Source organism: Montipora capricornis, chromosome 14, assembly GCF_036669925.1.
Source record: "Montipora capricornis isolate CH-2021 chromosome 14, ASM3666992v2, whole genome shotgun sequence".
NCBI classification, from domain to species: Eukaryota; Metazoa; Cnidaria; class Anthozoa; order Scleractinia; family Acroporidae; genus Montipora; species Montipora capricornis.
Window position 1 is genome coordinate 44,738,505 of NC_090896.1, and position 23,958 is coordinate 44,762,462.

General features: G+C 36.5%; 1 protein-coding gene across 1 annotated transcript in view; it reads right to left on the minus strand.

Moving 5' to 3' along the window:
* The window catches only part of LOC138033756 (adhesion G protein-coupled receptor L4-like), a 207,703-nt gene that overhangs the window by 138,129 nt on the left and 45,616 nt on the right, over positions 1 to 23,958 (minus strand). The window lies entirely within an intron of this gene.

The window sequence follows — 23,958 nt, forward strand, 5'->3', positions numbered from 1 at the left end:
TGAGCTCGGAGCAAAGGCCTCAAATATCTTTCAGGTTGATTATGCACCCTTAAAGAGGAAATCTCGTTCGAAAAAACAGAATAAACACCGCGCTGCAAAACGTAAGGCTGTTCGTACCTCTCAGAGGACGTCAGCGGTTTTGCAAAAGATCGCCCCTGGCTTATATAAGGACTCTCTTTGCGAAAAAGGTGACATACACAAAGAGATCGTCTTAAATTTAAAACAAAGAGAAGAGAAATGGGCAGAATTATTGGTATCCCAAAATGTCACATCTCAGTTAAGGAGTGACGCGAAGGACTATCTCGCAGGCTTATTAGGCAAGGAAAGAGGTGAAGCAACTAATTCCTCCCTGGTCGACGATAAGAACAAGGATGATGAAGATGATGATGATGTTGCCTGGAGTGAGGAACAAGACGAAAGTGATGATGATGTCTGCAGCGTTTCTGTACTGCACAAACCAGGAGAGGCATCTTCGTCAGATATTGAAGATTATGGTCCATATTGGAATAATTCCTCAGAGTCCATGCCATACCTCGATCATCTTTCAGATTAAATTTCGAATATTTGCGTTTTTCCTGGTTCCTTTTGCTTGCTTTTCTTTTCTTTTCTTCAGGCTTTAGCCTGACTGTATTTTTTGTTTTTAAACCGCCTTTGATATCAAAATGTTTAATAGGCAAGAAAATGCTCCGAAAAAACTGACAACAACGTGGTTATCTTTTGGTGACAGTGTACATGTTTAAATGTTTCTATCAGTGCTGTTTACTGATGACTTTCTCTCATGTTCTGTTTTGAAATTGTAAGAACTTTGCACAAGGAAAAAATTCAGTTGTTATGTGTTTTAGGAAACAGATATGCTTTATAGAGACTTTTTGTAAAACAGTGCTCCATGTTTACATGTGTAATTACATATTAAAACAGATACAGTTGACTGAAATAAAGAGAATTCTGAGTTTGAAGACTTGAGGTAAATACTTGAGCTAAAAAATGGTAACCCTCCCCTCAAAGGCATTTTTAAAAAAATGGCCCTCCCCAAAGTGAGGCTAAAAAATTGTGGCCCTCCCCCCCAACATAGTAGCCCTCCCCCTCCGCTCAACACTCACCGGCCCCCTAAATAGCCCCTCTCGGGTTGTACCTTTTGTTTTCCCAATACAGATCATGTGATAATACTCAGGAGGCTTGGTCGTTTGTTTTGTTCATTAAAAAGAGTGCATGCAGGCATATTCATGCTTGCATGTTCTCATTTTAATGAATAAAACAAAAGACCAAACCTCCTGGGCTCGGTTGTTCAAAAGCTGATTAACACTAATCACAGATTAAAAATTAACCAAGGAGTTTATTCCTGTACTTCCACATGCTGTTCAACCTTGAAAGTCTGCAAAATTTTACATTAGAAGAATTCAAGCTTGAGAAATATGAAACAAAAGTTTACGCTAATCCTGGATTAAGTTAATCGGCTTTCGAACAACCGGGCCCTGAGTATTATCACATGATCTGTATTGGGAAAACAAAATGTATAAGCCAAAAAGGTCTATTAAGAGTAAATTAAGAATTAACGATAATTGTTAATTCAAGGTAGAGAATGGGTTGACTTTTTCACTGCCAAGCTTTTCGTTTGACGTTGGTGTAAGGTGACGTTGAGTAAAATATCGTGATTTATTAGTGAAGGCTTCCGCAAATAATTTATCTGGGAGACATTGACAAATCACCATATTTAAGTGATAATCGAGTTCAATAATTTTTTTCAGTTTTATCATTCGATCATTAAATTTGTTTTTCATAATTCCCATCAATTAAATCACTTTCTTGAAGCTTAGGAAAGCGAAGTGCCATTTTAATACAAGAACGTGGTTTTACTTATGAGTGAGGAGAATATTAGAGGGAGTTTCAATTAAGCGTCGTAAAAGCAAAACCAAAGTTATTACTTTGGCCAATCAAAAAGGAGTGAGACTCCAGTAAAACAATCAAAAGTCCAAGTAATTACAGGTAGCCAACACAAAGCGCGGGGAAATGTGCACACGCAAGCCACCGTTGATTTTGATTTCACTTCTGATTAGTAGAAAAAATGGCGCGAGAACTTTGAATTAATGAGTGAGTGAAGTAATCATAACCAAAGCAATTTGGTAATTAATTTCGACATTCAATTGGGAACTGGTTAGTTTGCAGCAAAAAAATTTTTTGTAGACAGTTGTTTGCAGGTCATCTGATAGGCTCTAAGCTAACGAAAAAGATCGAAAAAAATACATTGAACGATAATATTAATTATGTTCATGTATAGTGATGGGCTCCTAATAATTGAAACTACAGTATTACATAATGTATGATTCGAGCTCCTTTTTTGAGCAAAGGAATTTGAGGAGCTGAGGAGCGTTGCTAGGGGCGTTGTTAAAGACACGTTAAAATGGAGGCTTCTGATTGGTTCGAAGTACAGGAGTAGGCTATTAGAATTATGAAAGCTTTAATACTTTGAATAATTATCCAGCTGGTTTCTGATTGGCTGAGAGGAGATTTGATTGACAGAGCGTGGGAATTTATCAGGAGTGTGGTCGTGAGCGTTCAGTGCGACCCGTTTTTGTAGACTTTTAAAGGGGAGAACCCGTTTTAGGCGTCGAAGATGTTTCTTTAGGTTCCAGACCTGATGGGGCGTTTTCACAATTAGGAAGAAAAGGTCCCAGGCCCCCTCGAATAAAAACACAAAACACACAAGAAAATCCAATCAAAAGAGATTTTAATGACTATTTACAACATCTATATAAGAAGATGGTGCTCCGCATGTGCACCCTAGTTTATTATTATGCGGGCAATGGGGATCCAAAATGCAGGTGTTATTCTTATGTTTTAAAGCAAAGTGCGCCTTACCCCAAAATATTGATTTCGCTAAAATGAATCTTTTCACCCGTTAGAGACGCATTGTGGCCTTTTTTTCCTTTTTCTAAAAAATCCTGCCATTTTATAGGCTTCGAAAATTACGAAAATCCAAGCATCTTTTGTTTACGACTGAGTCAGAAGGGGAGTGGGTCTATTCCTAATTTGACGTCACAATTTGCTTTGCATGCATTTTTACAAAGAGTTAATGCAATGTAAATCAGTTTGTGACGTCAAATCAGGAATAGACCCACTGCCTTTCTGACTTGGTCGTGAACAAAAGATGCTTGGATTTTCGCCACTTTTGAAGTCTATAAAATGGCAAGATTTGTTAGAAAAATGAAAAAATGGCCGCAATGCGTTTCGAACAGGTTCAAAGATTCATTTTAGCGAAGAAAATATTTTGGGGTTAGGGGCACTTTAGAGACAGAGCGAGCACGCATGCCAGCACGGAGATTTGTACAGGCCCATACTTAAAACGAGACTTCAATGTAATATATACGTGATAAAAGTCTCAATTTTCATGACTTGCGGTTTAAAAAAATGATAAATTTACGGCCCCATCGGGGATGATCGGGCGCTATCTTGAAATGCGCGGCAGTCGTGACCAGGACTTCGCGGCTTTAGGGGTGCAACGAGTCAATTTGAATATTGTGGATTAATATTTACTGAGGCCTTGTAAGGGGTTTTAAAGATAAGGGATAACCGGCAAAATAATTACGCACGATAAGGCGGAGGTCTCGTCTAACATCCTTTCAATGTCTATAATCCTGTGGGACGTAAAAGAACCCACACACTTGTCGTAAAGAGTGGGGGTCGTAGTTTCCGGTGTTGTGGTCTGTGTTCTGTTGAGTATCATGGTTGGGAGGGTAAAAAAGGGCCACAGCAAATTGGCGCAAGCTGTTGTGGGGCTCTGTCAGCTTGACTGGCAAAGTCTGTAAATCAAATCAAATTAAATCAATCATTAAATCAAATCTAATTTTAGGGATAAGGAATAACTGACGAAATAATTATGGGGATAATGGATAATCGAGATAGTTTTAGGGATAACAAAAAATAGCTTTGATTTCTCAATTATCATATTTTTGGTGATTTTTTGTCGAGTATTTATTTCATTGGCGACCGGTAATGAATATTAACGGCTCATTTATCAGTCCAAATTCAGGCAAGATGTCCAAGATTTGCTCTCAGGCTCTTTAATTCGGCGAACCGCTAGTGAATTAGGTTATCTGTGAAAAAACGGGCCGCTTTACACTTTAAAATTGCCACTTATTGTTAAATTCTATTGATAAGAAATTTTAGGAATAACAGTCTCAATAATTTTAGGGATAAGGGATGACTAAAACACCTCTAACAGGACCTCTTTACTCAGGACGAACCCAAACCTCCCTCAGAATGTTTTTGATACGTTGCTCGTGCTCGTCCTCCTTTTTAGTCTTTGTCCGAGTTTGATTTTAACTGAATCCCGAAAAAGAAATTGGCTAAGAATTATTAAAATAATTGTACTTTACTGAAATACCCACAATTTTTTGTTGATTTCAGAAAAAGAAATTTGCCCACTTAAAATTGCTCCAAGAAAAAAAGTTTAGAGACTTTTGAATTTTCAAATTGAGATTGACCCTATTGGCTTATCCACAAAAATGACGAAAAATAAACCAATGCAATAGTCTTGTGAACTGTCAATCAATATATGGAGGCACCAATAGAAAAGTGTTGATTGATTATAAAGCTACCACCCAGCTTTTCACCACCCAACCTTCGTTACATTCTAGAGAAAGTGCGTTGGTCTCGTGGGTATCTGTTAAAGTTGAAGAAGCCGACATGGGTAAGTCTTGCTTGCAAGAAAAAAAAAAGGAAATGAATCTGTACTTATTCCTTTTCATTACAAGTACGAATAGAAGATGCTTTTGTTTCTGTTGTAGTTTTGCTTTTTTCGAAAAGAAAGTTTCGTGACGCTAATGTTTCGTGAGTATTTGAGTTACTGCGTCATTCAGTACTAGTTAGTTGCGGAAAGGTTTTTCCGCTTAAATTTTTGTAAAGATATTCATCGGTTTGAGTTAATGGATACGTTAGTTAAACGCACTTAGTCAAAAAGTATTTTTAGTGAGTTAAATTGTAGTTTTGAAGCTGAAAATGATGCTTACCTTAAGATACGTAGTTGTTGCGCAAATTTTATTTCCTGAGGTTAGAGAGGGATAACTTTATTCCAAATCATTTGAGAAAAATTTTATTATGAAGTCAAAGAATTTGCTGATTTTTTAGGGGTTTTTAAAAGTTATTTTGTATTTCATGTTATTTATTAGATTATGAAGGTTGTTTTTTGACTACGCAATAGGTGTTGATGAATTTGTACACACTTGATTTTAAAGACTGAAATACATACATATACGTACTACTATAAATTTTGATTGAAAAAGTAAGTATTGCACTTTTTTTGTGCTATATCAGTATTCTTTGATGAGGTTATTAATTAGCTGGTTATTTTGTACGACAGTACTGAAAATGATCTTTGAAATGTTGAAGAATTTGCAGGTAGTTTAAAAGTTCCTGAGTGAAATACAAAAAAAGTGCGTTTTTATAATTTTCGTTCCCTGTCCTCTTTTCCACGAAGTTCCCCATATTTTGTTATGCACGACTGTGTATTGAGTAGTTACTAAGGCAAGCAAAGGAAAATCCCTACAAAGTGCACGTTTTAACTTCTGAAGATAGGAATTGCGTAGAACAGTAACAAGAGAACAAGAACTTTTTTGGTTTAGCTACTTTTCAAGATTGGTATATGAAGTGAAAAATATGAACAATTATGTTAAGTACGTAATAAATGTTTAAAGAGCTGTTTATATTGGAAAGATATGGCTTGGATAGAAGTGTTACAGAGCAAGAGGGAAGGATCAATGGAAGGTGGTTAATGGTAATTTACTATGGGAACACAACGGCAATACTGATGAACTTTCAGAAAAACGTTTTAAAAGATTTATTTAAGGAGTTACGAGGACGCAAATCTCAAATGATACGTACGTCATTCTTGGCGTGCAATGATGGAGATTAATTCATTTGATCAGTAGCGATGTTGTTTATTTTAACAGTAATATTAAAAGATTAAAAGGGTTAAAAGCAATCATTTTTTCTTGAGACGTTGGCAAATGGGACATCTTGCAATTGTGTGAGGTTAACTGATGTATGACAATTGTGCAATCAACAAGTGACTTGATTTACATAAAATTTGTTTATTTCAGTTTACAGTGTCTTTAAATAAATAATTAGTACTCTAGCGTTAGAAGACTATTGGACACTTCAATGAAGTTCTTTTCATTTCTTTGTTATTAAATAATGCACCTATCATTGTTATATACCTATGAATGTTAAGGTGCTGGGGAGAGAGGCCAGGTATAGGCAGGGGATTTGAACTCAGATCAGTTTTTCTATTCAAATGCCCAGCTCCAGAGAAGTCATTCTGGGTCAAAAAAGTGCAAATTTCTCACTCCAGTGGCACCCGGAGCTTAGAATGATCTGCCACGTGTTCCAGAGCGTCCACATCCACAAACTCCTGCAATTCGTCTTCGAATTGCTGAACCAAGATTTCGTTGAGTTCAAATCCCCTGCCTATGCCTGGCATCCCCCCAGAAGGCCGGGCATAGCAGAGGGATTTCACGTTTTAAGTCTACAAGGGGCTTTTGATCATTTGTTGAGTTCCGGGGGTCGGGACTTTGACTTTAACCGTTACAAGACTAGGGTCCACTGACGCCATCTTGGCTGATCACCATCTTGAATGATCGAGAAAGACTGAAAAATAGTACTGCTATTTTGGGATTACCCAGAAGGCACTAGAAGCAAACCGATTCTCTGTGATTCCCTCAACACCATGAGTGAAAGAGTGAATCTGCTCTCTATTTTGTAAGACAAAGGTCATCGAATCTTTTTAACAAGGTTGAGATATAATCCAATACAAAAGCTTTTGTTTCCGTTGTGTTCTGGTCCATTTTTTTGCAAATGTTTGAATATTCATGAGTTTGCAACTTGTGTATGCTTGCTTGAATTCATAAGCATAATTAATGTATTTAATTAAATTTACTATGTAGGTTCTTCTTCAGTATGGCAAGAGCCATAAGGCCCTGGTAATTGGTGAGAATTAAATTTATCAATACAGTGAAAACAGAATTTAAAATTTATATTGAATCAGTTTTTCTGTTCAAATGCTTGGCCCCAGGAAAGTCATCATGAATCAAAAAAGGGCAAGTTCCTCAGCCCAGGGGCATCCAGACCTTAGAATGATTTGTCACATCTTCCAGAGTGTCAACATCCACGAAGTCCTGCCATTCGTCTTCAAATTGCTGAACCAAAATTTTATCGTCAATGTCAATTTTGAATTCTGTTTTCACCGTATTGATAAAACTCTTACCAACTACCAGGGCATTATGGCTCTCGCTGTACTGAACAAGAATGTAAATAGTAAATTTAATTATTAAAAACATTTATTATGTGCATGAATTCAAGCAAGCATACACAAATTGCATAAAGGAAACTTGTGAATATTCAAACATATGTAAAATATATGCACCAGGACACCACAGAAACAAAAGCTTTTCTATTGGATTACATCTCAAGCTTGTTAAAAAGATTTGATGACCTTTGTCTTACAAAATATAGACCAGCTTTCACTTATGGCATTGAAGGAATTGCAGAGAATTGGTTTGCTTCTAGTGACTTCTGGGTAATTCCAAAATGGCAGTAGTATTTTTCAGTCTTTCTCAGTCATTCAAGATGGCAATCAGCCAAGATGGTGCCAGTAGATCCCACTCATCTAATGGTTAAAGTCAAAAGTCCCAACCCCTGGAACTCAACGAATGATCAAAAGTCTCTACCACGGGCAGACTTGTAACATCAAATCCCCCCCCTATGCCTGACCTCCCCACCCAGCTTAACATTGATAGGTGTATAATGTATAAGTTGGGTAAAAAGACAACAGTACTTCGAGGATGGTGGAAGACCCCCATCCCGTGAGGCAGGAATTGAGATTAAATGTCCCTATTTCTGAGTTAGAAATTTAAAAAATACAACATTTAGTGTGGAAACAAATTTGAAGTGTTTTACTTTGGGTAAAGTAACTTTTTGGGGAAAGGAACTTTATTTAACTGTGTGGTTGTTTTACTGCTAGAGTGCTAATTGAGGACACTGTTAACTGAAATTAACAAATTTAACAAATCAAGTTAAATGTTGGTTTTTAAGGAGAGGAGAAACTGGAGTATCTGGGGAAAACCTCTGGGTGGAGAGTAGAGAACCAACAAACTTAACTCACATATGACATTGAGTCTGGAAATTGAACGCGGGCTACGTTGGTAGGAAGGGGATTTGACATTAGAAGTCTGCCTGTGGTAGAGACTTTTAATCATTCGTTGAGTTCTGGAGGTCGAGACTTTTGACTTTAACTGTTAGAAGAGTGGGGTCCACTGACGCCATCTTGGCTGATCGCCATTTTGAATGACCGAGAAAGACTGAAAAATGGTATTACCCAGAAGTCACTAGAAGCAAACCGATTCTCTGCGATTCCCTCAATGCTATAAGTGAAAGAAAGCTGAGTGAATCTGCTCTATATTTTGTAAGACAAAGGCCATTGAATCTTTTTAACAAGGTTGAGATGTAATCCAATAGGAAAGCTTTTGTTTCCATTGTGTTCTGGTACATATTTTTTGCATATGTTTGAATATTCATAAGTTTTCTTCGTGCAACTTGTGTATGCTTGCTTGAATTCATATTGACGACGAAATCTTGGTTCAGCAATTCGAAGACGAATAGCAGGAGTTCATGGATGTTGACGCTTTGAAACACGTGGGAGATCGTTCTAAGCTCCGGGTGCCCCTGGGGTGAGGAATTTCCACTTTTTTGACCCAAGATGACTTCCCTGGAGGTGGGCATTGGAAGAAAAAAACTGATCTGAGTTCAAATCCCCTGTCTGTGCCCGGCCTCCCACCCCCCAGCAGCTTAACATTGATAGGTGCATTAATTTTGCCAAAAGTTTTTAGAGTAAAGTCAAGTATGTTAGAGGTTGAGTTTTGCAAACTATTAAAATTTACCATTTGATGTGCGTAGAGTATGTAGTGTTGCACTGTTGTTATATTAAAATATCAGATTCATTTGACCATAAGACATTTACAAATTATTAAAATGCACATTGGAAACCTTATTAGTTTGGTGTATTCTTACCTTCACTTTGTATTGTTAATGAAAGATTATAAATTTGGTAATTTCTTTAATAATTAACAATGATTTACCGAAGGCGAAATGATTATTGGTAAATGTTCACCAATAATCATTGAGCCTGAGGCAAATAATTGTTTTAGTATAAATACACAGGTAATTATTTCAAAAAAGAGAAAAAATCATTTTCACTTACATTGGCAAATGACTAGTGGCAACCATTTTGTCCATAGAGGTGATTATCGGCTGATAATCTGAAATAGCGAGCCAACAAGAGCACGCTATTTTGTATAATCATGCACCTGTGTATTTATACTAATGACATTTAGAGGAAAACTGGAAATTTAGTTTAAGGTGCTAGTATGATCAAAAAATCAATAATTTTTGTATTGTTTGAATTTCAAAAGTATGTTAATTCAATACTAAGTGGCCCAAGTTTTTAAGCCTTGATTTAAAAAAAAGACCTATTTATTTTAAGTGAAGTTTTCCTATTTTAGGTAGCTCAAACCAATTTCAACAGTTCTAAGTGAGATTCTTATCATTAGAATGATTGGCACCACAATGTTGTACCATGTATTAGCAATGTTATGGTACTGAATGAAATACAGAGTATTGCTGAACAAGATAGTTATTATTGTGATGTAATATGTTACAATATAACAACACCCTTTATTTTGTCTTCAGTTTTTTATATCTAAAAAACGAATTCAGTGACCACCATTTTTATAACTGAAAAGTAATCAGTAGGGCAAGATGAAACTTTCTGCAAAGTTTAAAAAAATTCTGTCTGGTGGATTCAGAGCCATTTTAATTTTGTGATTTTTTAAGGTGGCTCTGAGTTCTCTAGACAGAATTTTATTTAAATTTTGCTGAAAGTTTCATTGTGGCCTCCTAATGACTTTTCACCAATAAAAAAGGGAGATGACCAACTTTGTTTTTGACATATGAGTAACTAAATCGAAAACAAAAGGTGTTTTTGCTGGGCTTACCAGTTGCCAAGGTAACTTATTACATCATAATAATGATCACATCTTGTTTGGAAGTAATTAGTGTTTGATATGGTACTATAATATTGCTGTTATATGATACGTATACAGTGTTATAGTGTTATTTGATCTAAATAGAGTCTTAAGGACGTTCGCGCCAAAATCTTCCTACGGTGAGATTTTCTTCATTTCTCGCCTAGAGTTAGGTCATAAAGTACTTACTCCAAAAATGGAAAAAAAAATGGGGGTCACCGACTTTGTTTCGGAGAAAATGGCAGTGGAAAAATGCCTTAATTTCGAGAAATCGGTCATAATAGCGAGATGTAGCCTCATCTGCTCATCCATCGAAAACATAAAAATAAACTGTTGGAGTGAAAGTTTCCGTGCATAGGTTTTTAGGAGTGAGATTTTTAGATAATTGTATGCCGCTAGGGATGTGGTAAACAGTAGAGTTCATCCTCGACGAGCGTTTTCGTAAGCTCTATCCGTTGCAACCACTACCAGAATTCGATGGCACGAGGAAAGAAAATGTTAAAAAAAGATAACTTCTTACGGTGAGAATTTTTTCATTTCATCATATTTTGTAGATAGTAAGTAAAGTAAGTGATTCATGATTAAAAAAATAGGGGTCACCGATGATCTGAACGAGTAAAATCGATGTGATTTTGCAAAGCTCTTGGAAAAGTTCGTTTGTCACGCTTTTGCGTAACCTGTCGGGCAAGGACTGGAACCCAAGAGAGGCTCGATCGTTGAAGTACCGAAAAGAAACCTTTCTCGAGCATAGAAACGAAGTTTTAAACAGGGGTCATCTTCATTTGGTTGGTGTTTTGTATAATATCTCTCCATTGCCGTCATGCTCATCCTCTGGAGTGTGTTTTTTGTGAAATTCAATCGCTGATTGTTTCCACGCAGGTCCGCACTATTCAAGCAGACGAGGACGAAAATACTGCTCAATTTTCACGAAAGTAAAGGAAAAGAACTTTAAAAACATGCATTCACTTTGAACTTAAGTTCGTAGGGTAATAAAAACATTAAAAAGAAACAGCCCCATTAAATTTACGCAACGGTTCGTCCTCGAGTTTTCCAAACTTTCAGCCACTAGTCTACTCGATAAGCTACCTTTTCCAGAGCTTTTCCATCCTCCCGCTCACTTCTCTTTGAAGTTTCATGATGATTCGGAAATAAATGTGCCATTCTTTTACCAGCCTGGAATTTTTTCCTCGGCGTTTTTGTCGCATGTTATTTTGACTGATGCTTGAAAAACTGGTATGAAAGTCAAGTAGACTAGTGCACGACCGATAAAATATCAGTCGTGCAGTAGTCTACTTGACTTTCATAAATATTTTAAATCAATTTTCACTGATCACGATCTTCTCTGATCCAACGCTGTGCAAGACTTATCGTCCACGGTTTTTGCAAAGGTTTTAAAACCTCAACTTCACTAATGCTCGAAAGAATGCGTGACATATTACAGTCGCGTTACCTGCGCAGTGACGTTGTGCACAAACAATTAGCGCGAACGTCCTTAAGTGTTAAATCCCTTTCAAGCGTCCTTAATGGTTTATCCTTACTAACTTCAACATCTTGAAAGACCTGCATTGAGGAGACGTCAAAGAGCCGATAGTCAAAGAGCCGATAGTGTAACAATGTAATGCATGTGTATGCAGGTGAACTAATTTGCAGCACAGGAGTTTGGGGGTTTCAGGGTTTTAAATTCATGTTTTGCATATATAAGAAGCTGTGTTACCACAAGCAGCTCAAGCTCAGTGTGAGCATAGCTGACAAAAATATAAGGATTTGTATGGATATCCCAATAAAAAGCTTAAGAGGATAATTATATAAAAAAGTTCTCAATTAAAAAATTGCACTGGGGATTTGTAGAATAAACTTTAATTAGATACAGACAATCAACAACAAGAACAACAATAATAATAAAGCCAGTTTAAATCAAGTGTCAAAAAACAAAAACCAAAGTTATTAATAAGGCAAATAAAGACGATAAGTAATTGCATTAAGATGAGAGAAATAGTGCGAAAAAGTGCATGTGTAAGAAAAGATTGGTTTTGGTTTCACTTCTGATTGGTTAACAAAATGACATAAGAACTTTGAACCAACCACTGAGTCAAGTAATATAAAATCAAAGCAATTCATTTATTACTTTTGACACTTGATTGAAAACTACTCTAGTAGAGGAAGGTTCAATCGAGTGTTGTAAAATCAAAGTAATTACTTTGACCAATTAAAAAGGATAGAAACAAGATGATAAACCAATGAAAACTTCAAGTAATTATGTGTTGCTGACACAAAGCGCGGGAAAACGTGCACGGATAAGATACGATTAGTTTTGGTTTCACTTTTTATTGGTTGAAATAGTGAGGTGAGACTTTTGAATCAATCACTGAGTAAAACGAACAAAAGCAGCAATTTGCTAATTGTTTTCTACACTTTGTTGAAAACTATTCTCATAATAATAATAATAATAATAATAATAATAATAAAGATAATAATAACAATAATAATAATAATAATATTATTATTATTATTATTATTATTAGAATGGTTTTCAATTGAATGTTAAAAATGATTAGGGAATTACTTTGGTTTTGCATTACTTCACTCAGTGATTGGTTCAAAGTTCTTGTGACACTTTTTTAACCAATCAGAAGTGAAAGGAAAAGCAATCATGGCTTGCATGTGCAGATATTCCCATGTTTTGTGTCATCTACATGTAATTATTTAGAGTTTTGATTGGTTACTGGATTGTCTCCATTGTTTTTGATTGGCCAAAGTAATTAGTTTGGTTTTAGTTTTATGACACTCATTTGAAAAGCACTCTATACTTACGGAACTTGGAAGAGAATGGTAAGTATTTCATTTGAAATATTTGATTCAGACAACCATTATTTTGGTAACAAAGGAGGGTAGAAAGTTTATTTTGCATCACTCCAAAGAAAAGATCCTGAAGAAGGTACTGGTGATTATAGAAGGGGAGTAATTTAAGTGAAAATATTGTGACCATTGGATTATTGAAAGAATGGGTTATTCCAGAAAAAATCCACACCCCCCCGACGGGTGGGGGTCATTTTTTCACCCCCCCTCTCACCTGGATTTCCTGAAGCCCAAGACCCCCCTCCTGTCTGGATTCCCAATACAAAAGATCCTCTCTCCTGCCTTGATTTCCAGGAAAAAATATTAAGCTTAAATTTAATTTATTTTTAATAGAAAATACGCACAATCACGTATAGAAGATGTTCTTTTTTAATTTCAAAAGCTTTGGCTAAATTATATAAAAATTCTGTTGTGTGGAACTAAGAGAAGAAAGGAGCAAAAATGCTAAAACGCGAACAAGTGTTTATACACTCTTAGCTCATAAAAATCAATTGCCCTTGTTCTTTCTTTGCTCTTTGCGCTTTCTTTGTTCTTTCTTTGTATCATTACACAAAACAATGGTGGCACGCTGGGTCTGGGTACGAGTAAAAATGTGTCCGGCGTTTCAAACTCTTCGTTGCAATATTGTTGCGACGGCTCTTTCTCTAGTATCTTGTTCGTGTTTTCTGCTATAAAAGGACCTGCGAAGGAACTTAGATTATCATTTATGTCAGGTGAGAAATATGTGAATAAAATATTTCTACTATTTTCAGGGTCTGAGAGCGCTAAACTGTTACCGAACTAAACATCCGAATCGCGTGAACTATCAGTTCAGATGACCCCTGCAGAAGACTTTTCCAAGATCAACCCCCCCTTCCGCCTGGATTTCCAGGGTCCTTGACCCCCCCTCCCACGAGAATTTCCAGAATCCCATCCTTCGGGGGTGTGTGGATTTTTTCTGGAACAACCCAATAATAAATGTTACTATTGTTGAAGATTTCAAGCATTTTTCTAATTGTTAACATATTTGTATTACTTGTTAAGAAGACCAAATATGTGTCTTGTCACTTTTAATTAGTAAAAAAATTAAAGTTATAATTTGATTTTTGATACACTGTATTCAAAAAAGGCGGACACGTGGAACGACCTAGGTTTTAATCATGCTTAAAGGACTTAAAACAAAACGCTTGCTTAGAAACTCAAAGCTTCTCTAAATACATGGGTATTTCCAAGTATGGTCAATTCCTGAGTATTTGAGATGATATATATTAGGTTAAGCCTTGGCAGTTGTTAAGTACATATTTTATTAATTTTCAGTAATGTGAAATTTACTTTAAAAGATTTAATTTGTGAATATGCTCCTCATCAACTATGGCAGGTATAGAAATTTAATCATTTTTTTCATTATAATCATTGACCTTCACCTCAACCCCAGAACTTTTTTCTTGTCTGAGCGAGAGAACAGCTTTCGGGAACCCTGAAATGAAATGACTTTTTATTGGTTTTTATGAAGAACAATTATTAAACGTATCTCTAATTGATGCATTTGTATTTAATACGAGAAGTGAACAGGTGTTGTGATGTTCAAGTAGCCAATGTTTGGCTATAAGAATGGTACGGAGCATATTCTCCTGCATAAAATTACTCAGAGCCTTGGGTTAATTTGAAGCTCTGGTGATAAAAATGATAAATTGAAATTTTTGCATAAATGAACTTCAATCAATCATCTCTTTTCAAGTTGTTTCTTATGTCCACTTGTATATACTCATGCATTTAAACATTTACCGGTAACCAAAAATCTCTGAGAAAAGGACAAAAATATTGCTAAGCTTAGTTTTCTAGTTTGTGAAAGTTCAGATTGATTTTAATTCTAGCAAGGTCATGTAACCTGCACAAAAGCAAGGCTTTTTATAAAGCATTTAACTTGCAGTATGTGACAGTTGCAGACTGCACATTGTTTACAAATAGTGCTGATAAACAGTATTTGAAAGTAAGCACTATTTCAAATAACAATGAAATGATATATGAAATGGATTATATATGAACTGCCGATATAAAATCAAGTGTAGCTATGATCCTTGCAGTTATGAACGCATTTTAGAAATTGAGTAGAGAAGCCTAAAAAATTGTGAAACATTTTGGACACTGATTTTTTTTAATGTTAAATGATATCAGAAACCTATAACGGTTGGAACGTGTAACAGCCCCTTGTGTGCTGGGAAACAAGCTTCTGAATATTCAATTTGCTAAGTACCATATTTGGAACGACGAGCGAAGGGTTTCCAAATATGGTACTTAGCACTTTTCCAAATATGGTACTTAGCACTGAAACATTCAACCAATCAGTTCGCACTGAATATTCGGAAGCTGTGAGCGTGCGTTACACGTTTCAACCCTTATGGGTTTCTGATGATATTCATTAAATACTTTTGTAAAGGCATTTCAACCAAAAATTTGTGGTCATTGTCAGAATTTGACAAAAAAGAGATAGCTTCTTTGAATGATTTACATTTGTGTATGTGTATGACTACAAGTACAATGTGATTACTCCAAAAGGTAAGGAATATTACCCAACTGAAATATAAAATAATATGAGGGAGTTCTATATGTTTATTTTTTGTGTTTTGATCCTCTTTGAAAGGCAAGCTTCTGGGAAGTTTCTTGTAATTTAGTTGCCCTATCAACTATAATGACATGATCAAAATTCATACTATAACCAAATTGATTTGTATGTTAAGCATTTTTAAAATTGCTGTTTTTCAAAGACAGACAGTTGTTCTGTCTTCACTAAGTCCCGTCACAAGTGCTCTATCTGCAATTAAGTTAAGTTATTTTTTATACTATATATTGAGACTGAAATAGAGTAGTTTTGTTCTTAAAAAGATTATACCTTAAGTGTTGAATAGTTTCCTTATATAGTGATTATTTTTATTTGCAATCATGCATATATACAAATATAAACCATTGAAAGAAACTATTACTTTTTTTGTCAAACTCAAGCCAAGGATGATTGAAAATTTTCAGTCAAAATATCTTTATTAGTATTTTAATTTCTCTTTTTTACCAGATGGAAAGAAACACGAATTTTTTTACAAAAATTCATGTGAGTATGATTGTTGTTCTATTTTTATAATGTAAATACTAATAATAATACTAAATATGCTTTTGATCTTATGGATTTGATGTTCTTACATATATATTAAAGAGGTGTAGGTATTGCAGCAACTTTCATTTTGTTCTTGTTATATTTTAAATAAAAAAAATTGATTTATTTGTTTCAACAAAAGAATCAAGAGTCATATAGCAAACACAAAGTTTAGAAATTAAGCCATTATTAAGAAACACAAGAGTTCTTTATGGCATATAGCCAACAGTGATTTCAGAACTATAACTTCTTCATTTTTCAATACCCAAGAAACTTCTCATTGATAAATAAAATGGTCTAGCATTATAATAAAATAATTTTATAAGTGGTTACTACATGAGCATTTAAAGGGGTTAACTTAAGGCATCTTCACACTTCTTAAATGGTTAAATTTTTGTGCTAATAATATTCAATATACTTTATCTGCCTCATGAAGCTGAAGCAATTTAGTAATGTCTTCTTTTACAAATAGCTGTACAAAGATTTACAAGGAAGTATCCATGTAAGTAAAACTCATGAATAACAAAAGTTATGTGGTACAAAGATGTAAGTTGTAAACTTAATAGCTGCAGGAGAGAAAAAAAGCATTATTACTCAAAAATATTTTAGACTTTTGAGAAAAAGTTTAATTCAGGGCTGTCATTAGGGGCCGTAACCCGTAACACCTGTTACGGCTGAGCCCAGTCAATGTTACGGGTGATGGTTGCTGCAGAATGAATATTTATGGTGCAAAACAAATTGAAATTTATTTATAAACATTTACCTTCTACAGAAAATATAATTACTGCCTTGTGTTGTCTGTGTCCCTGATTCTAAGACGTGCTTTTAATAACAATTCAAACATTTTCTGTAAGAAACCTTTGGAGAACACCCCCGATCGATCGTTGTTGGATTCCGACGCCATTTTTTTCAGTAACAAAATCATTATCAATGCATCGTACTTGATATAAATGGGATTCCACTAACCATTTTTCAAGGTTCTGTGATGCATGACCATTTCCACATGGTTAGTAAATATCTTTATTCATTGTGAAGTTTATCTTTTTGCCCTGTTTTATTTTCATCACTTTTTGATTGATTGCACCTCAGAGGGCTGGAAAATGCATTTCCGAGCATCTAATTTGAAGACTTTTCTGGTGGAGCATGCCCCAAGACCCCCCCTTCGGGCCTTCCTTTACATGGCCTTTGACCATTTATTTACATGTTACGGGTGAAATCTTGAGTGCTACACCTGCTTCAAAACTTAATGACAACCCTGTAATTTATGTAGAAATCATATCGTGCATTTTTCTATTTTGTTGATCCTTTATTTTAAAAAAATTGGTTGCACAAAAAAATTTAAAGAAATTACCATGGTTATAACTACTCGATGAATTTAAAGGTGTAGGGACTGGACAATCTGCAATCTAGCAAGCCATGCAAATTTTTCATTTAAGTCTTAGCAACCATTTCAAAGTCTATTAAGTATTTCTTTTAAAACAATAAGTTTTCAATAATTGTATAACCTGCATATTAACTTACATAGCTCGCCATGTTGGCTTGCATGACTCGCAGCCATGGCTCGTATGACTCATACTGATGGCTTGCATGGGTCATTATCATGGCTCGCATGACTTGTGTTCATGATTCGCTTATTCATATATTGTCCTAACTGAAAGGTTTACATATTATATAAAACCTAAGTTTAAATTTGAAAGAATAATATTGCTACGCTCTTTCAAGAAATATATTTGAGCTACAAAGGACTGTCTTTCTATTCTTCTTATACATTATTTCATATCAGGAGAAAACAATTCATTTTTTGTTGTTTGGGAAAATTAATGTACTATTTTGCCAAATGTCAATTCTTAAAATTATGATGACCCTTAATAATAATCATCAACTACCATTGTCCATGTGAAGGTAAAAGTAATGAATCTAATTCCAATTAATGTGTTAGTTGACACATTAATTGATACATTAGTTAATGACTAACTGATGGTTGCTTGACATATTGCATTACATAACATGTACATGTATGTTGATCAATACTATTACATGACATGTACATGTATGTTGATACTATGAATGTGTTGGCATTATCCCTTGCATCAGGAGCCCAGCCAAAAATCCGGCTAGCCTGGCAAAAGCAGGCCAGGCCAGGCCAGGCTTTCTGGGTTTTTAGCCAGGCTTACCGGGAAAATGTGGCCTTGTAAAGCCCGGCAAGCACGGCCACAGCCAAGCTTTTTCAGCAACCTTGGCCATCAAAGCTTGGCGTTCCTGGCCTTGTTATGTTCATGTTTTTAAAGCAATTTAAAGTGCCACACCGTTTGGCCAAAAAGCCTGGCCTTCCAAGATTAATAAGCCAGTCTTTGCCATGCTTTTCTGGATTTCCAGGCCTAATTTTTGGGAAGTGAAAGCTAAAAGGGCAATGTGATTTAGGATTTTATGGGAATCTTTAAGAATTTCACTCAATGATTCAACTTGAGGGTCACTTGAGTGAGTTGAATTCTTGAGAATTTTGCACAATAGTACTGAATGTGTCAGTAAGACAATAATCCAAATTTAAAAGTGCCCGTTTAAGGATTTCAGAGAGTATCATTCTGGACACTTGATAAAAATGAGCTTCAACTTCACCTTTAATTCAGGTATAACAAGGTTTGGCCTTAATTTCAAAGTCATGCCAATGTGAATGCGAGATTTTTCGAGCTAATTCACTACTCGTAATATCTATACTTTGCTTAACAAATGTCCTTTATAGGCCCCAAACTGGAAATGGGCCTACACAAGGACAGAGAAAACTCTGACAAGGGTGGGAATTGAACCCACGACCTTCGGGCCAGATCTCCGCCGCTCCACCGACTGAGCTACAAGGCCAGACGGGAGCAGGCCGTGGGAACTGAAGATGTTAAAGTCCTGAGTCCTGACAGAACTGCAAAACGACTGCGCAAGTCACAAGCGCGCGCAAGAAAACTGGGGATGATAAATAAAACCATAGCAACTTACATACGTAAAATGGCGGAGTTTTTCAAAAAATTAAAAGGCCGTCCGGTTTTTCCACCCAGGACAAGAGTCAACCAGCAAACGTATCCTTAAACTTTCGTGAGAATTGGTCCAGTTATTGAGGCACAACATATCTTTTGAACACCCAGTGTTTTATTTCTAAACACCAGCAGAAAATTTGCCACGAAAACACAGTTTTCCGCGAAGACACGGTATGCTAATATGCATGTCGCGTAGATTGCGTTACATTTAATGACCGTGTGTGTCATGACAGTGAGAAACTTGCGGTGGAAAAACCTGCTGGTTCCACTAAAAAAAACGGGCAGGGGAAGAATGCAGCGGAAGAATGAGAAGATTTACTCCCGGAATTGCCAGATTTCTTAGTGGAGACACAAATTCTTGGGCATGTACTCGGCACTGTACGAGGGTTCGCCGTGAAGTGAAGTAAATAGTTTCTATGCAAGCCCACTTCCTGTACACTCAACAGAGCTAAGTCGATGACACATTCCAGTGAGGCTTTACCAAATATTTGACCGTATTGGAGCAACAGTTCCTGGTTACCGTGCTGGAGTTAGATGGTGTAACAGCTGTTCTAAAACCGCAGACGAAAAAACGGGATTACATTCCTCCTGAGAAGGTATTTCACCCTGTATTCATGTGCCACACGTGCATCCTCTGAAAAAAATACTTGCATTTAACGTTTCTGAGACCTTTTATGTGAAAGCAGGATCTTATTTATCATGTATCACAATTGCAGAGAGTAAGTTACTCCGCATCCCATACATCTGGCCACCACATAATGCAAGGTAATGCAATTTAACCATTTTGGAGGAGACAAATATATATTCTTAACATTTTGAAACTGTCACGTTTTCAGCAGCCTAGAGAACAGTTGGGGAAAAACAACTTAAGGAGATGTCAATCAGAAATGAACTATTGAAAGGCAGAGTTAGGAAAGGCTAATAGTCAAATTCAGTTGTTGATAGGTACACACTTGAAACTCTGTACTGTCAAATTTGGGAACGTGGGAGACTCTGAGCATTGAAACTTGATTCACTATTTTCGCAAATATCGAGGATCAAGTTGAGTGTCGACTTACTTGTAACTGGTTCTGCACCTATTAAAACCTAAGGTAACAAGATTAGGCCTCGTAATTCCAAATATTTATGTCATCCTTTTTTCATTACCAGCTTCATCATTTGAAGATCTTCTTGGCTGCTTCCAGCTAGCTCTCTATCAACACTACAACAGTGGTGGGAAACCAATCTATGGGGCAGATGAAATACACATGCACCAACACTGTTCACACAACTGCTGAATTCAATTACCAACTAGGCTCGATTACCAGCTGCTGTTTTGGGAATTGAGTCAGCGCTCACTCCCGAAATCTATCAATCAATAAATCCCGAAGTCTATTCTTGGGAGGATACCAGAACTCTAGTGAGCAACGGATCATGAGCCTCATTACCAACAGGAAAAGTGCTCAGAGCAAGGAAAGGCAAGGGCTGCAAAAAAAAAACAAGCGTCGCTCCATTGCATATACCGTACTTATTCGGCTACAAGCCGTGCTCGGCTATAAGCCGAGACCCCAAACTTCTGGAAAAAATCAACTTGATTGACACGAATTGTAAATGCATAATACTCGGCTATAAGCCGAGACCCATTTTAGGTCTTGATGTGTATTATCGACTATGGAATTTTCGTAATTTAAAATACAAATTGACATTGACTGAAAAATTTATACTCAAAGCAATCAAATGAACACGAAAGATAAGAAACAAACAAGCGAACGTGATCGTGAGGTGACGAATATTATTAACAATTGTGACCTCACAGGAAACGTGTCTTCGTACAAGCGAAGCGTTTTATAAAAAGTTATTCGACTGGAAACCTTACAACCTCGCGCCTTTAAACTTAAAATAGTCGCCGAAGCAGAAGCTGTAGAAAATAACTCCAAGATCGCCGGAGAATACGGCATCAGCGAGTCGATGGTTCCGTCGCTGGAGGAAAGATAAGGCAAATCTGTTCAACGGGGAGCTTATCGGGGAGCGTATCCCGAGCTCGATCAACGACCTTTGGCGTGGTTTTCAGAGCAAAGAATTCAAGGTAAGATTTTCCCTTTAATGCGTACGGTTTTTTTGCTTGGAAAATGTCGCTACAAGAAGAAATCCACTTGCGTTTTTGTCAAGTTTGCTATGGTGTCATGTGACAAGCTTGTTTACACGATCTGTGTGGGTGCAATCTCGTTCCCAGACTCCTCGTTCCTTCGATGGGTAAACCAGGCTTGGCGCGATATTTCCAGGAGATGGTGAGGCGTTCGTTCAAGACTTGTGGCACCTCTATAACGCACTCTCGACGGCACAGAAGACGATGCAGTCTTCGACGAGAATATTCCAGAACAAAAAAAAAAGTGAAGACGAGGAAATGGACGACGAATTCGAGACAGACAGCGAGGAAGAAGACGAGCAATAAGATCGATCCCGATCACATAACAACACGAACGGCTCCTTTACGAGCCACCAAGTAATAAAAATCCATATTACACCAACAACAACTTCTATCAAAAAATACTCGGCTATAAGCCGAGACCACTTCTACGTTTTCAAATTTGCCCAAATTCACTGAGGATTTGTGTAAAAATCGCTCGGCTTATAGCTGAATAAGTACGGTACCGGTAATTTCGTACTTGAGGTAAAATATACACAGAAACTACATTTCAAAGTCTTGGAACAACATATACACACGTACCTTGCTAATGATTGGGGTTTTTAAAATTATAAGCAATATTTTTTTTTAAATCAATCAGTAACCACCACTTAAGCCTAAGAGACTTACAACATATTACTTTTCACGTTACATGTAGGTCACAGAAGACTTCACTTCTCCAAAAACAAAGTGGACTTAATGCTTATTTAATTGGTCTTTCACTTACTGGTCTGGCAGCAGTACCAGTTATGGGATTTTCAAAAAGTCCTAGAACTGTGCTTAAATACAAATATGACCTACAAATGTAGCCTTGGGGCACCAAAGCTATCTTTATGAACAAAATGCCGAAGCAGTTGAGGTATATCTACATGTAGCAATAGTGTAGTCGCTCCAGAGTACATACATGTAATTATATAATTTTATTAAAAAATACTGCAAGAAGACACAATGGCTTCATATTATTAGTCCACTGTTACTGCTAAGGCAAAGTCTGCAATATTCTATTTTGTTCATCTTAACTGCATGTCAAGTTAATGAAGGATAAAAATTAAGATTAAAGACCAATAAATTATCTTCTTTTTCTCTAGCTGAACTTTTGATAGACAATATCATAACGTCCACGCCAAAAAGGTTCCGACAAAACTTATTTCTTCCTGTGCAATTCACATGGCATAGTGCTTGGTGGAACACCAGCAAATTCCTGGCAGCAGTATTGCGTCCTCCAGACGTGTCCATTCACAGGCCTGTGGAGGTCAAAGTTACAGGAGAAATTGTTATTTGTTACAGTGGTATAGATGAGCAAAGTTGTTTGTAATAAAATGCAGCAAGCACTGGTTAACATATGAGAAAAACGTTCAGGACACAGCTTCCTCCTGTCATGCTGAAGTTTGATCAAAAGAGACTGAAAGATTGCACTTGGAGCAAAAACACGAGTAGCATTTCCTGTGTGCTACAGTTTTGAGGATTCAAACACTTGATGCAACGAACTAGAGTACATATGTGCAATCATTATGAAGTTCTACTGTTATTGTGATGACATTTCATACTTGTAAATAGTTTCATTTTTTCATAGCATTGTATAATGTTTCATTGATGTCAAACTTGCTTATTGAAATTTATTGCAAAATGAATGACACAGCTGGTTTTAATGACACTTACATGAAAGATTATGTAAGATTATGATACAGTAAGCTTATATTTAGAAAAAATGTTTAAAATACAAGGTGAGTTGAACGAGCGTTTATATAGGCGGCTGCAAAAATGGTTTTCAGTCAGTTAGCTGTTCAGTGTAACTCTCAGTTAGCCGCTGAAACCACTAAACAGTCTAACCAAGAAATTAAAGTTCAACTAACTGTTGTTCACGAAATCAAAAAGCATCGCAAGCGCTGTCTACCTGAGTAATTAAATCAAACGAATGAAATTCGTTACTCACCTTTCATTATTCAAGACTTTCTGCAAAAAGGGCCACAGTCCAAAAAATAACTGAAGGAGGATACACGAAGCTTCTTGGAAAGAGATAGCACATTAAACGATGTAAAATAGACCGCAAAAACAATAACTTTCGTGACAGATCTTTGATTCGGGAAGAACGCTTTGAGTCAATATTTTTGCTCCGATCACGCAGGATATACACAAGTTTTAACTTATTCTCGATATATCTTCGCAAAAAAACCTCGATATAAACCTGCAGGTGTCAAATTATAATTTGCGAAAGCAGAAGAAGGAAACATTCGCGGGTTTGGTGCCAAAAGAAAAGAAAACGACAGCAGAACCTCGCATCACCAGGTTGGAGCAGAAATTTGCTCTTGTTGTCATGACATCTTGCACATGCGCAGTCGTTTTGCAGCTCTGTCCTGAGTCCTTTGGTTTTGGTTAGCAGTCAGTGGTAACCAATCTCTTACACTTAATGACTGGTCCCGAGGGAAACAGTTCATTTTGTTTCCCGAGAATCTCAATGTTTCCCCGAGGCGCAGCCGAGGGAAACATTGAGATTCGAGGGAAACAAAATGAACTGTTTCCCGAGGGACCAGTCATTAAGTGATTTGTTATATAGGGAAACAAATGGGTCAAACATTTTTGAAAGAAGCGGGAAGATTCCAGCGACAACATCAGGCCACCTTCAACTGCACGCTCTGATCACGTGCAACAGCGGTCAACATTTCGGGGTAACAGTGAACTGTTTCCCGTTTGACGTCATAGTTTTCGCAATGTTGCCCG